Source organism: Microcebus murinus, chromosome 1 (assembly GCF_040939455.1).
Source record: "Microcebus murinus isolate Inina chromosome 1, M.murinus_Inina_mat1.0, whole genome shotgun sequence".
Lineage (NCBI taxonomy): Eukaryota > Metazoa > Chordata > Mammalia > Primates > Cheirogaleidae > Microcebus > Microcebus murinus.
Genome location: NC_134104.1, coordinates 1230662 through 1246376, shown reverse-complemented (window position 1 = coordinate 1246376; position 15715 = coordinate 1230662). Strand labels below are relative to the sequence as shown.

The following is a 15715-nucleotide window of genomic DNA, read 5'->3' as shown; positions in this document are numbered from 1 at the left end:
TCTAGTGTTGTTAAGGAGAAGTCGGATATCAGTGTGATCCTTGTTTTTTGCAGGGAAACCTTTTATACTTTCCTTCTCTCCTTTCCTATACTTCAAGTGCTGACGATTTCTCGTCATCGTACACCTGATCTGCTTCTCTTCCTGGCCTGCGTGTGCACGCTGGGATCCCCTCTTGGAGAGGGGTTTCCTCCATTCTCTCAAGCCTATCTGTCCTCCTCTGCCAGGTGGCCCCGGCCACTCTCCGGTCTGCTGCTGACCCCTCTGTCACTTTTCAGCTCCTTTGTGTCACGTAACAGTTCACTCACTGCCAGAAAGTACCTTTCCTGACACTTTGATGGAGTCCTGGGAAGAATGGAGAGAAGATGCCATATACTTTATCCCCACTCTGGATTAAAAGCCTTTGAGAGATCACTTCTGGAGGGTGGCCAGATTCCGTGACTCGAGTGCTTTCCCCAGTGCTGTGCTCGCTCTCCAGTGGAAAGGTTGCTCCACGTGGCAAAGCACCGGGAAGGGGCTCCGTAAGCCGGCTCGTGAATTTGTCTCAGCACCTACAAATCCCTCGTGAGACAGTTCGTACTTTTACGCGTCATTTCATGTTATGTAAGAACGCTCCATGAACTCATAGATGGCGGCGTGACTTTGTTACACTTGCCTTGATAGCGTGTTGCAAGTTAGTTAAATTTCATATACTCTTAGCACATCACCAATAAATAAGTTGTCACTGCCTCATCAAAATTTCGGGGAGGTTCTGTATATCTTATTTTGCAGTCAAGGTGGGGATGAGTTATTGAAAAGTTATGGTTCAACAAACCTTGAATTTTCATCACTGTACAACCAAATAATCTATATAAAACTAATGTGAAAATGGTAAAACAGAACAGACATCATAATCGTAAAAGCTGGCAATTGAAATCCGTGATGCATCAAAGCTGTCCCTGATACCGAAATGTTCTGTCTGCGGCTCAGGGTGGTGTGGCCACTTCAGGCAGGCGTGTGACAAGCTTCGTGGCCTGCACCGGGGCCACACTTCTTGGAACTGAATTAGACCTCCATAAACTCTTGCAACACCCCAGGTTTGGGTTATGAGCTCCAAATGTTAGTGCCCCCTTAATAATTCACCTCCTAGGTTACCATTCACTAACCCTTATGCGTGTTGGGAAAAAGAATGAAATTTTGTTGGCTAAGCACCAAAGAAAGGACTGGGTTTTGAGTCACTGTGCAGGTCAGAGGCTTGCTGCCTCGTGGGGCGTTGGCCCTTGCGAGCATCTCATTAAAGCTGTGTAGGTTTTCACTAGAAAGTGCGGCTGGGCACATACACATGCTGTTTTGCGTATGATTTTACAGTTTTTTTTTTGGCTTCCTGAAGCCTGTTCAGGAACCCTTGATTAAGAATACCCACCCTGTCTCTCTCCTGCCACTCCCTGGGGCCTCCTGTGTGTGGGAGACAAACCAACAAAGGATACAAAAGGCGGGGTATCTGGAATCTTCTAAGGATGCCACCCCTGGCCACCCTGCACCCGCACTCCGGTGTGTGTCTGAGCCTCACCGCTCTCCCCCGTTGCCCTTTATTTACATTATTGGCAAAAACAGTTGTTTTTTTTTTTTTTTTTTCCATTTTATCAGCTTCTTTGTTTCTTTTCCCCCCTCTGGTTGTAGGTATCTTCTATCGGTAGAGCGTGTATTTTGAAAAACAGTGTCAGGTTTATTGTACTAATAGAAATTTATAAAAACACCAATTTGAATTATTGAGGAATCTAAGTTGAAGTACTTTTGAACAGAAATGTCACCATTAGGGTGGTGCATTGATTTGTTTTCACATATTAAGCCCACCGTGCATTCTTCTGTGTGTATCCAGCATAGCTGTGAGGTACTGTGTTCATTATCACCAGAAAGTCACTCTATGAAAAAGACACCTGCACTCGAATGTTTATAGCAGCACAATTCACAATTGCAAAGCTGTGGAAACAACCCAAGTGCCCATCAATTCATGAGTGGATTAATAAAATGTGGTATATATATACACCACGGAGTACTATTCAGCTCTAAGAAACAATGGTGAGATAGCACCTCTTATATTTTCCTGGATAGAGCTGGAACCCATACTACTAAGTGAAGTATCCCAAGAATGGAAAAACAAGCACCACATGTACTCACCAGCAAACTGGTATTAACTGAGCAGCACCGAAGTGGACACATAGGAACTACATTAACTGGGTAATGGGGGCAGAGGGGGGATGGGTCTATACATACATAATGAGTGAGACGTGCACCGTCTGGGGTATGGTTACATTTGAGGCTCAGGCTTGTGTGGGGGCACAGGCATTATTTGAAACCTTAAAATTTGTACCCCCATAATATGCTGAAATAAAAAAAGAAAAAATAAAGAAATCGGCTACATGGGTATGATTTTTGTGTCTGTGTTCATAAGAGTTGACCACCAGTTGTTTTTTTTTATTTCTGAAACATCCTTGACAGACTTTATGTACAACGGTCTCATAAAGAGAGTCGAGGGTGTTCCTTTTCGTCTGCTGGAACAGTCTGTGTAAGGTTTATCTTTTCACTCTATACGGCCAGTGCTTCTATACACTGCTCAGTGCCTTTTGTCTTCCTTCTTCTTTTTGCTGCATGCTCTTTCTCTCCACATCCCTTTCCTCCTTCTGAAGGGGGTCCTTTGGGATCTCCTTGGTGGCAGGGTAGCTCAGGTGTGGCTTGTCTGCAGACGCCGGAACTCTGGCTGCGCAGAGACGGTGGGGTGCAGGGTCCAAGCTCTCCCTGCACGGGTGCGCTCTGCCCTCTCCGTCTTCTCTTCCCGCCGCTCCGACCCAAACGCCCTCGGCTGGGGCTCATCTTCGTTTGCACTTACTCTGCTGGCACTGGGAGACCCTCCTCCGTCTTGTGCCGTCTCCTGCGTGTCCGCACCGCGCTCCGATCGCGCCCCGCTGCTGCTGCCCCTTTCGCTCACCGGCACGTCAGCCGAGTCTCACGTGCCGTTAAACACGTCCGTGGAGTTTTTAACATGAGTCATCGTATTTTTTTTTTTAATTATACTTCTGGAAGGGCTGTTTCTTTCCCCCCAATTCTGATTGATCATGCTTAGTTTTGCGTTTTCCCACCTGCTTTTAATCTCCCTGCGCCGTTGTTTTACACTCATATCTTTTTATTATTATTATGTATTTATTTTTTTATTTTAGCGTATTATGGGGGTACAAGTGTTAAGGTTACTTATATTGCCCTTGCCCCCCTCCCCCCTTGAGTAAGAGCTTCAAGCATGTCCATCCCCCAAATGTTGCACTTCTTACTCGTTGTGGTTGTATACACCCCTCCCCTCCACCCCCTCCCACCCTCCCGACACCCAGCTGGGCACCCTCCTCGGGGTCCTGTCCACCCACGCTGGGTGCTCCGTTGGCGGTTCCCAGTTCTTGGGACCAGTTCGGCACTTCGAACGGAAGGCGCTCCCGGAAATCGGGGAGAATGCCGCTCTGCGTAGCTTCCTGCACCTGACTGATTTCCTTGTTGCTCTGGTTAGTTGCCGGGAGCACGGCAGCCTTGCACTTGCTGAAGCGGCCGCCTCTCCACGCGGCGCGTCTGATCAGCGGAACGTGCTCACCTGCACACTCGCGTAGTAGTGCCGGGTTTGTGCTCCTGCAAGGGAGAAAGCGAGAGTTCTTAGCTTTTGACAGAGCAAGTCCCTAATTTCCACAGTCTAATTAAATTATAACAGTAAATATCACCTTAAAAGGAAACACAACTGCGTCTCTTCATCGCTGCCATGATTTCCGGCACAGCAGATCCATCAAGCGCCGCGCGTGATAAATGTATTTCAGTATGACGGGTGGCGTGCTTGCCCTCGGCACAAGGCATGTGAAATCCTAACTGATCCCTATTCTCACACCACCGCGTGGCATTTGAATTTCCTTTTGCGGGTGGGTAGTTGGTCATACACCCGTTGTAGCAACCCCTCCAGCTCGACCAACTCGGAGCCCGCTGTTTTGGGAAGAGGATGTCCCGAGGTGAGGAGCAGCCTCCAGCAAGAAGCTCTGGAGAGCGGTGGCGCTGGCTCTGCAGCGGGACTGCTGGGACAGCCGGAGTTGGAGGCTGGAGGAGCCACCGAGCTGCTGTCCCTGGTACTTCTGTTCCCCCTTTCCACGTTTTGCGCTGCCCGCACCCTGCCAGTTGCATCTGACGGCTCCGGCACAGCGAGAAGAGGGCGCAGGATCGCAGCTCTGGGGCCCGGCCCACTGACGTGCTGCCTGGTCCCCGAACCACAGTTTCCTTGAGTTCCAGTCTCCTCTCTCCTCAGTTTCTCTCTTGTCTTCGGCAAGGAATATAAAACTTCCAGCTGCCTTTCCCGAGTTTTCTCATAGTCCCGTAACTGTTGTGCACCTGTGCCGATGAGCGCACTTGGCTGAGGATGGCAGAGAGCTAGCTGGTTGTGGCTGTCAGGTGTGTCCTGTGGTTAACCACAGCAGCTTGGTTCCATCGTAAACAATGTTCTGTGAAACCAGTTGTCATTGCTGTCGTTGTTTTTGTTGTATTGCCTGTTTTCTAGTCTGTTTTGTCATGAGGCGTGTCTTTCATATAGGAGAGCACGTGCATAAGAGAGTAACTTTTTTTTTTTTTTTTTTTTTGAGACAGAGTCTCACTCTGTTGCCCGGGCTAGAGTGAGTGCCGTGGCGTCAGCCCAGCTCACAGCAACCTCAGACTCCTGGGCTCAAGGGATCCTCCTGCCTCAGCCTCCCGAGTACCTGGGACAACAGGCATGCGCCACTATGCCCGGCTAATTCTTTTTCTATATATTTTTAGTTGGCCAATTAATTTATTTCTATTTTTTTGGTAGAGATGGGATCTCGCTCTTGCTCAGGCTGGTTTCAAACTTCTGACCTTGAGCGATCCACCCACCTTGGCCTCCCAGAGTGCTAGGATTACAGGCGTGAGCCACCGCGCCCGGCCAAGAGAATAACTTTAATTGCATGTCTGTGTACCCACCACAGGGTCAAAACAGACATTGTGACCTCAGAGTTTCCTTTGTGCCCCTGCTGGTGACAGCTGTCCCTTCTCCATAGACACAGCCCTGCAGCCCGTGCTGTGCGGCAATACCATTCTTGCCCTTCTTACTCCTGCCGCATGGGCACGCGTCAGAACTTCACGTAAGTGGAGTCACCAGCATATTCTTGTGTGTTTCTCTTGATTCACTAATGTAGTATGGACCACAATAACTGATTTTCACACACTACTTCACCTTCGCATTCTCATCTTAAGTCCAACTTGGTCATGCTTGATTGCCTTTGAAAAGTACTATTCAATTGAGTTTGCTCACATTTTGTGCAGGATAGTAATTGATTGATTGATTGGAGACAGGGTCTTGCTCTGTTGTGGCCCAGGCTGGAGTGCCGTGGTGTCATCACAGCTCACTGTAAGCTGTAGCTCCTGGGCTCAAGCTATCCTCCTGCCTCAGCCTCCCAAGTAGCTGGGACTACAGGTGCCACCAATACACCCAGATAATTTTTCTATTTCCTATAGAGACAGGGTCTTACTATGTTGCTCAGGCTGGTTGTGAACTCCTGGCCTCAAGTGATCCTCCTGCCTTGGCCTCCCAAAATGCTGGGACTGCAGGCGTGAGCCACCGCGCCCGGCCCATGTGGGATTTTCACAGTCTGTGTTTGTAAGATGGGCCTGTGCTTTTCCTTCATCATTTTCTCAACAGAATTGTTCTTGTCGAATGTTAGGTTTGTTGGCTTAACAATCACGAGGTCCATACGTGTAGGATGGGAGAGGAGGGCTTTATTCCTTCTCAAGGTGGCAGCCTGCGCCGTGGCCGTCCCGGCAGGCGGGGAGGCCCGGAGAGGCCCTGCCAGGGAGGGAGGGCGAGACAGGACGTCAGCTGAACAGCGTGGCCAAGTGCATGCGTTCACAGGTCACAGGGGGAGCTTCCAGCATTCCTGAAGGTGGCCCTGACTCGTGTGTACTGCACGAACACGTGTGTAACATGCGACCATGCTCCATTTGGGGTGGAGACTCAGCATTTAACCGTATCACAGTTGGGGCTTGACGTCACAGGGGAAGCAGGGCCACGAAGGCACTCGGGTGTGCGGCCGCTGTGATGCCAGCCTGGGCCGGTCCACGGCCGGTGGTCTCTGACAAGGAGAAAGGTACGAACCCGCGTCTTGTCCCACCCAGGCTGCAGTTGCGGCCGCGGGAACAGCGGGTGGGCGCTGGCGGTGGGCGGGCCGCGCTGCCTGTTCAGCTGCTGGAGGAAAAAGGACACCTCGCGCAGTAGGAACCCGGTTTATTCCTTACCGGCAGGGGTGCAAGGCTCACCCCATGCCCGGCGTGGCCTCGGGTCCTGTTTATAGCTTGGTGTCCTACTGTCACAAGACCCTGCGCTGTCCGTCTTACGATCCTGTTTTAACCCGATGCCGGCCAGTTGCTGTGTCTCAGTCCCAAAAGGGAGGGGTCCACTCGGTGCAGGGGCTCAGGATTTTATCTTTAGTGTACAGGTTGAACTTTCCGGAGACTCCATCTAGGCGTGGAGTATTCTTTGTAGGATGATTCTTTTTTTTTGTCCTGACTCTAATTCTTTAATGTTGGTAGTTTTGTCAGATTTTCTGTTTCTTCCTGAGTCAGTTTTGATAAGTTGTCTTTCTCTTGGAATTTGTTCATTCGTACCTACGTTTACAAAACTTTTTGGAACACAGTTCATAATACCCCCTAATGATACGTTTAGTGTTGTCAGAATTTGTAGGGATGATTCTGTTTTGGTTTCTCTCTTTCACCTAGTGACCTATCCCACAGCTCAGTGACATAAAACAACAAACACTGTGTAACGCCCGTGGCCGCTGGGTCAGGGATTTGGTGCGCGTGGTTTCGGGGGCCTTGCCAGGTTGCTTGGGTGTCTGGAGTTGGCACCTGTCTGCGTCTGTGTGGGCCGGGTTCCTTGCCTCTTCCCGGCGTCCTGCCCAAGAAGTGGCTTTGGCGGCAGGCTGGCCCCTCTCTCTCTGCGCAGCCTCTCCATGTGGCTAGCTCTGACCTCTTTACGGCGACCGAGCCGGCTTCTCCCGAGAGCATGTTCCAAGAAGCCGGCAGTTGGGGCAGACATCCCGGCTGTGCCCTGTCCACTGTGTTAGGTGGACCAGCGTGGTCAGCTGGCCTGCCGGGACTCCGCAGCATCATGGCCAGCGGTCCTCCCTGCCTTCTCCTTCACCCCCGAGGCTGATCGTGTTGGGCGATTCTCTGTGTTCCCGCCGGGTGTTTCCGCTGGTCTCACCGGAGACGGCTGGTTTACCGTGTGTCTTCTCAAAGAGCCGTCATTGATTTTCGTGTGCCTGTGATTATGTGTAATTAATACAAGTTTGCTTTTTTTTAAAAAATCATTTTCTGTCTTCTGTTTTCTTTGGGCTTATTTTGCTCTTTTACTGACTTACTGAGGTGGGTGCTCATTAGTGTTTAACGCCTGCTTCAGTGCAAGCTCAAAGCTATGCGTTTCCCTTTGGGGACTGCTTCATCTGCATGCCACGTGGTCTGATGTGCAGTCTTCCCTGGTTTCGATTTCTAAATCTTTTCCATTTTCTGCTGTGATGATTTCTTTTGTGGATTATTTGGAAGTGTATTGCTTACCGATCAGACACATGGGGTTTCTATGAATAGTGACACCTGGGTTGTTCATGTCTAAGCTTGGTTTGTCGCGTGAACTGTGCAGCGCGTGGCCTCGTGGCTGGAACGTGGTCTGCTTTTGTAAGTGGCTCCAGTGTCTTTGAAAACATGGTGTGCGACGCTCTGCTGGAAACAGAGTCCTGCATGTGCCCCTGTGCTGCGTGTTACGGGGGTGTTCAGCCCCTATCGCCTCACTACTGTGCGTGTGAGCCGTCCTCCGTCCACGCTTCCCTCCATCCCTCTATGACAAAAGGTCCCCCGTCTTTGACCGCCCTTTATTGCACCTTCCTGTGATGTCAGCCTCCGGGCCAAGCACCGCGCATCTGTTCTTCCATTTAATCCACACGGCGCCATCCGTGGCGGGGGTTACTGGCGTCCTCCCAGGGCAGGCTCAGGAGGGCTGAGTCGTGGCTCAAGCCACAAGGCCACAGAACCGTGGTGCCAGGCGGGCAGGCTGGGAGATATGGCGGCTCTCAGCGCGTCAGCACGGACCTGCTCACATAGGAGCTACTGGCGATCGTTCTAATACATCATGTTTAAACTTCCCCTTCTTCTGGATCTCAGTTTGCTTTTCTTTTTCTTTTTTCTTTTTTTGTTGAGACAGAGTCTCACTCTGTTGCCTGGGCTAGAGTGCCGTGGCGTCAGCCTAGCTCAGAGCAACCTCAGACTCCTGGGCTCAAGCAATCCTACTGCCTCAGTCTCCCAAGTAGCTGGGACTACAGGCATGCATCACCATGCCCGGCTAATTTTTCTAATTTTTTCTATATATATTTTTAGTTATCCAGCTAATTTCTTTCTATTTTTTTTAGTAGAGACGGGTCTCGCTCTTGCTCAGGCTGGTCTCGAACTCCTGAGCTCGAACAATCCACCTGCCTTGGCCTCCCAGAGGTGCTAGGATTACAGGCGTGAGCCAACGCGCCCGGACTCAGTTTGCTTTTCGGGAAGAAAATCTTAACACGGCGTGCTGAGGTTTCTCAGTGTACTAGCGTGTTGACGTACTCTCTTGAGTGGCTTGCTAGTTGGAAATGTTCTCGCGAGCCCAGTGGGAACAAGGTGGAGAAGCTGTTTCCTCTCCAGGAGCCGGAGGGCCCCTCGCCTCTGAGCACGGGGGGAGCAAGGCGGGGAAGACGTGCGTCTCTGTCTCTGCACTCACGCTTACACGCACACGCGTGGCGGGGCGTGCGTATGCTTTACTTTAAAGAAGATAACTGCAGTCGAGATTCTGCCCGAGACTTCTTTCCTTAGGGTGTGGCTCGGTGCGCGTTCATGCGGGTGCTGGACCTGCCTGTGGACATCCGTGTGCGCCGGCCTCCCGTGGGTGGGTGGAGGAAGGCGTGGCCGATTGCCGTGTGCCCCCTTGAACCTTCATAAGAACGCGTTTGAGATGACTTGAACTTACATCTAGGAAGAGGACGTTCAATGACGAGCATTTGTTGTTAGAGAGCCGCTTCTGAAGTGGGGGCAGACTCCAACCCTGAGTCAGACGAGTGGCGGAGTAACTGGGTCTTCTTATCGCGCAGAGTGAAGCCTTTCCCGCTGGGCTCGGAGCGCTGAGGGCGGCTGCGGACAGCTGCGCCGGCCAGATGCGCCGCGGTCCCCGCCGCTGTCCCGGTGCCGCGCACGCCGCGGGACGCTCTGCCCCGGGACCAGAGGAGAAATAGAAGCCAATCGAATCCCAAGGTAAGCAAGAATCTAATGGAATCCGACCGATAAAAAAAATGACACTTCCTTGATGTGAAGTGCTTCCTTGGGCCTTTGGCTCCCCTTTGCAATGTGCTCTATTGAGTGATCTCCTCTCAGACCGTTCCTCTCCGCCAGCGAGGTCAGCGCGACCTTGCGGCGGCCTCAGGTCCCCGTCGCGACTCCGCGGCCGTTTCTGGGGTGACGCCTGCCGCCCTCTTTGGGGTCGGTGTGCCGTTTGCGGAGTCTGCGCTTCACGCTGGGCGCTGGGCCGGGCTCGGAGGGAGCGTTCACCCTCAGCTGTTATTTTCTCTGAAGGGCTAAAGTAAATTTTCTTTAGTGCTTGCTTTTGGTGACCGTTACACGACTCAGCATCTACTTCTGAGAGGGGGTGAGGCAGATGCTTAAACCCCAGTAAATGTAGCCGCATGTCCAGTTCATTTGTTTATCGCCCGGGGTGTGACAGACTCAGAAAGTCAAGTTTAGGTTCCCGAGCAAGTTTTCTCGTGGGTCAGACAGGCGGGGAGAAAGTGCCGTCGGGGCGACCGTGCGCCCCAGCAGTGCGGGTGTGTCCTCCGCTGGTTTGTCCGCTCACTGGGACCGGGCCGGCATGTCTCGGGTGCCCACCACGCATGGCCGGGACCAGGCTGCTGGTGAGGCGCTGGGGGAGGGGGTGGCTGCCCCGCAGGCTCGGGGTCCTCAGACGGCATTCAGTGCCTTGGGGTCGGGGAGGTCACCCAGGGTTGAGTGTGGACAGCCGGGAACGGCTGAGGGATATGGCGGTTGCCGTCTCTGGGGAATAGAGAGGCACCCGAGTCTGATCACTGGGTTTAGAGCGTGTGCCAGGAAGGGCCCTGCGTGTCATTTCCGTGTCTGTAAACGTCAGCAGCTGAAGGTTCTTGACGCTCCAGTGAGAACTTGATGTTTTTGTTTGTTTGTTTGCTTGTCTGTTTAAGACAAAGTCTCACTCTGTTGCTCAGGCTAGCATAGCAACCTCCAACTCCTGGGCTCAAGGGATCCTCCTGCCTCAGCCTCCCGAGTAGCTGGGACTACAGGCATGCGCCACCATGCCCGGCTAATTTTTTCTATATATTTTTAGTTGTGCAGTTAATTTATTTCTACTTTTTTTAGTGGAGACAGGGTCTCACTCCTGCTTAGGCTGGTCTTGAACTCCTGAGTTCAAACGATCCTCCTGCCTCAGCCTCCCAGAGTGCTATGATGACAGGTGTGAGCCACCGCGCCCAGCCGAGAACTTGGTTTTGTTTGATCTTCAGCGGATGCTTTTTTTTGGCACATGGGCAGTCGGAGCACAGGAAGGGCAGCGCCAAGGTTACCTTTACCGCTGTGTGTGCCGGTGGGATGCAATTCTATTTTGAGCTGTAGCCCGTCTTTCAGCCCGATGAGTGATAGGAAGGCAGCGTCTCCGTAGCCAAAGGTTACTGAGAGACAGCCAGCGAGAGCCCCAGACCTGCACGAGGCCGGGAGAGACGTTGTGGCTTCATATTGCTAAGTTAGGTGTAATTTATGAGCTCCTATTTTTAACATGCAAGGAAAGCATTGCATTAATTATGCTGCCTATGTGAAATAGCAAGTATTTTTATATACTGTAAGCACGCACCGGAGGAATGAATTATTTATAATCCTTTGCACAAATAAACTGTTCTTAAAGGCACAGAAAAGGTAATCGGGCCAGGAGGAGGGAGCCCAGGCATGTGCTGAGAAAGCAGAACTGAGGGCTGGAAATGATAAAATATTACAACACGATGAGTCACGCCTCCTCCTCCTCCTGCTTCTGTGAGTTGGGAGATGTTAGCTGCAGAATAGAAGTTCTGTGTTTCTCTTCTTTCGTAAAATGGGAGCTAATTTTGGCAGCAAACAGTTTAGTATATTCTCTTCTTTTTCGGGGCGGTTTGAAATAAAAAGTAAACACGACAGGTCTGGCTGGAAGCCGTCTGTGCCGGTGGAGGCGCACGCCACGTGGCGGCCGGCCGGGCTCCCGGTGCCCTCTCGGGTCCCGAGTCGGCGAGCGGGAGCGAGACCGCAGCGCGCCGTAGGCGGGGCTTTATTTTTAGTGTCAGGCAGGCTTGCTGTGTTTGCCTTTCTCTTTCCTTGAAAAGGCTGACGTTGTTCCTTGTGCCTTAACACGCAAGATGGCTTTGGGGGGCTGGAACGTCCTGGGTGGGCGCCGCGGTGCCTGCTGTGTTGACCCAACTGCTCACATGTGGACACGGACCCGGGGAAACCTCCGCCCCTGTCTGAACTTAGAAGCTTCTCCCCCCCGCCCCGCCCCCCTCCCCCCCGCCGCCACCACCAGGCATCCTCGTGAACAAATGATTCTTCCTAGACAACAAATCTTTATGAACTCCTCTTTTTATTTTAAAGTGAAGCTCATAGAAGGTAGTACCTTTTGTATAATTATAGCCACATATACAGCAGTGTCATGCGGAAATAGCAACATAAAGAGGTATCAGGAATGCACCTGACTTCCTGCCTCACCGCGCCGGCGACCCGCCACGAGCTGCAGCGCCAGGGGGGCGCGCACCCCGGGAGAGGACTCTGGGGGAGCAGCGTGGCGTCCTCACCTCTGTCTCCACACGGCCGCCGCGTTTCTGGAAAGCGGAGTGTGCGCTAGAAGCGTGGAGAAGCGGCGCGCTGTGCCCGTCTGTGAGACACAGCGGGGCAGGGCCGAGAGGGTCAGGAGCGGCCTTTCCACCTGCATGGCAGTGCCTCCCTGTGGACGGCTCTGGTTTCTGGGACAGCCCTGCTTGCCCCGGGAAGTGCCTGTCCCCCCGCGGTGACCAAGCCGCTTCCCATGGTGCGCCCGTCACCACCCCCGCTGCCGGCCTGCTGAGCACACTCGTGGACTGGCACGCTGGGGCCACGGCTCTCTCGGAGCCCGGCCTAGAGGGGAGGGACAGGCGCGCCGAGCCCGGCGCCGAGAAGCAGCTGCGTGTGGGGGGGCTGGCACTGCTCGGTGGCTGTCGTTCGAGGCTCACGCAGCGGTGGGGGGTGCCCTTGTTTGGGGTGCTGGTGCCGCTGCTGTCCTGTGTCTGCGGGGTGCTGGGAGTGACGAGGCCAGCCTCGGGAGGCCCCTTCGCAGTGTGAGGGGTGCAGCCGGGCGGAACCCGCCAGGGCTGTTGAGTGAGGTGGCGCTGACTCAGAGTCCGCAGAATCGCGGCAGAGACGTGGCCTGTTTCCCCCTGCAAGTAATGTATTGGCTGCAACATCCCATCTCGGAAGGTGATGCTTTCATCTGTGTAAGTATCCCGGAGGATTGCTAAAGTAAAATAACACTGTGGCCGAGAATGAGAAGTTCTTCTCAATGTGTTCCTCTGGCGTGAGTCACTGTCACCGAGAAGGCGTCTTTGTGGTGTTTGGCCCGACTCACTTGCATCAGCTCGAGAGGTGTCAGCGTCCACACGGCCGTCCTCAGTGGGCCGCGGGTAGAGAGCAGCCATGGAGGCCGGGAGCACGTGTCTGAGGCCGTGGGGACCGGGCGGCCGTCCCGGGGGACAGGGCGGCCCAGAGGGCTACGGGATCGCTCTCTGCTCTTCTGTTCTGGCACGAGGACGCCAAACCCAGGCGCTGAATCCCCGCCAGTGCTGCCCTCGGCTCCCCAAGCGTGGATGGGCGTCTTTCTGTGGAGGCCCCAGATCTCCCTGGCCACGCGGGGCACAGGCAGGACCAGGCCGGCTGCCCACCCCCCTGGCCCACCCCAGGTGCAAACCGGGCGTCTGTGGTGGGAACGAGCTGCATTTCCAAATGCGTGCTCCAGCGTGGGTGTGGCTGGCTGCACCGTCTTTTCGTGTCCAGGCAAAAGTGCAGATGGTCACTGACCCTATGCAGTGAACCACGTTCTCAGGAAAGGTGCAGCATCTCAGCACAAGGTCGGGAGGGGAGGATGCCACGTAAGCAGCGTTTCATTTCCATGTGGAAAGCGGAGTCTTCCAGACCAAGGGGGCTAGAGGCAGATAAAGAAGAAAGTGGAAGGGCCTCCTTGTTCACACACTGGAAAGTAAAACATTTAACAGAGCGCCAGTAACATCCCCAGCAAAGGGCCACAATTAGCGTTTCCAGTTGGTTCCTGCCGCCGTACTTAATTCCCGACTGTGGGTTGTGGGTTGTTGGTTCCATAGTCACGTGGTCCTGGGCCCAAAGTCCTGGTGGCCCCGGCCCCTTTCCCGGGTAGAGCTGGACCCTCGTCTCAGGGGTGTCAGCTTGTGTTCAGAAGTGCGAGCCCTGATTCTGTTCCCTGAGGTGTCAGCAGTTGTAAGGACAGCAGTTGTACTGTACTGACATATGCACATGCCACTGCTCATGCCACGTGACCCTCTCTGTGTGCCCCCGCCTTCTGTCACGTGGCCCTCTGGCAACATGGCAATTTGCCTCTCAAGGCCCGTGGGCAAGAGTGTCCCCTGCTCCCTGCCTGTCTGGCTTCTCCCGTCCTGCAGGGGCTCACCTGAGCAGGGCAGGCCCACCGGGACAGTGCCCTTGATGAACTCGAAGTCACCTGATAAGGAGCCTTAACTGTGTCCACAGAATCCCTGCCCCTTTCCTCACGTGGCCCTGCAGCCCATCTAGTCACAGGCCCACCCACCGCTCGGGGAGGGGACCACCCGAGGCGTGTGCACCAGGGGACAGGCTGCCAGCGCTGCACAGACTCAGAAAAGAATTTGTCCCACCTGTGCCTGACAGGTGTGTACCTGGCAGAGCCTGGCCTAGATTCCAGAGTCCGCAATACGAGAAGACTCCTGCAGATCCACGAGGACAAGGCAGCACAGTGGGCCGGGGTGGGGCAAAGGCCTGCCCGGGTCTTTCACAGACGATGGGCTCCACGTGGCCAACAGGCACGTGCTCGTGCGCTCAGCAAACCCGGAGGGCCTCCCGGAGGCCAGGGCCTGCGAGTGAGGAAGGTGGGAGGGAAGTGGGTCTCATCGTCCAGGCCGGTGGGTGAGGTCATGGTGTGAGGAGCGTTGGGCACCTGGCCCGCGCTGGAGCTGGGGGAGCCCCCGTGGCTGGGCAGGGACCCTGGCGGGTGACCAGGTGGCGCCTCTGAGGCAGGGCTGGCCCCCGGCGGCCCGTGGGAATGTTCTGGGTGGCACAGCTAAGACTGGCTGTGACTAAAGGAGTTGTAAGACAAACAGAAGCAAAGCAGGGCATGGAACTGTGTGCAGCCCACAAAGCCTGAATACTCGCCCTGTGGCCTTTTATGGAAATGATGGGGATCCGCCTTTCGGGGTGAGCTTCCTTCGGGGCCCGACTCGTGGGCTGGACTCGAAGGTCCGGAGGACCGCGAGTGGCAGGCAGAGCTTGTAGAGCCCAAAGTGCTGCGGCCACAGCTGCGCGCAGACCCCGGGGCAGAGAGACCCTCCTTTCCCCTTTCTGGGTCAGGGCAGAGGGCTCCGGGCTGCTGCCCCCTGGCCTGCCGAGCCAAACTGCTGCCTGCTCTCTCCGTTCTTCTGAGACCCCGCAGTGCTGGGCCACAAATAGGCAAAGGCAGTGAGAGGTCACCTGGAGGGACTCAGTGATTGGAAAGACCAAACTGAGCAGCCCGGACTAGGCAGCTCCTGGTACGGCAAAAAATCCCGAAGAGACGGAAGCTAACTGAGAGCAGCGGCAAAGCGAGGGCTCGAGGAGACGGAGCGCACCGCAGACTCTCTGGAACCAGTGAACCCGCCGTCCGCGTTCCGGGTTTATTAGGCACACTGGAGAAAAGCAAGAGTGTGCAGAGCAGCACGTCTGTGCTGGAAGGTCGGGAGGAGGTGGGGACCCTGGGTGGGTGTGTGGTCCTGGACTAGAGGGGGCCAGAGGGAAGCTGTGTCGCCCCCCCCATGGTCCTCAGAGACGGGTGGGGTGAGCTGAGTGCTGTCCTGAGAACCTGGCCATGCGCAGCCCCTCCCCAAAGACGCCTCTTAGGGCCCCTGGCAACGTGGACCCCAGGCGGGGCTGGGGACAACCCCCAACACATCAAGGGGTCTTGTCCCCTGCTCATCCTGGGGTGGCTGGGCCTGGCAGGAGAGAGAGGGAGGAAAACCAGCCCATTGCCCCCCAGAGTCGGCAAGAGTGGGAGACCGTGCTCCTCCTCTCCTGCTGGGCGCTGGGCCGCCACGAGGAGTGGGGTGCTTTGCCGGCACGCCTTAGAAACCTCCACGGCTCTGACGATCCTGGCCCTGGCCTCCCGCAGAAGGACTGAGGGGTGCAGGGCGGGTGTCAGTCTTCCAGCATGTTCTGCATGAGTGAGTGCGAGACCCCACTCTTTAAAATGGGGCCCTTAACACTGTGTCCTGCCCAAGCCGAGGCAGCGGGGAAAGAACAGGCACGGCAGGTGTAGGGAAGGTGACATGAAATGGTGCAGCTGAGGGGACCCACTGTTCGCTGACGGGCT

The 15715-nt window shown here is 54.6% G+C and overlaps 1 protein-coding gene across 4 annotated transcripts in view; it reads left to right on the top strand.

Annotated features, from left to right (window-relative positions):
• Positions 1-15715, top strand: part of ADARB1 (adenosine deaminase RNA specific B1) — a 142763-nt gene that overhangs the window by 46907 nt on the left and 80141 nt on the right. For 3 of the 4 annotated variants that reach the window (XM_075998461.1, XM_075998394.1, XM_075998396.1), the window contains exon 2: positions 9171-9330. The exons of the other annotated variant lie outside the window; for it this stretch is intronic. The gene's annotated coding sequence lies outside the window, so the exon portion shown is untranslated. The remainder of the gene's footprint in view (positions 1-9170; positions 9331-15715) is intronic. 4 annotated transcript variants of the gene reach the window in all.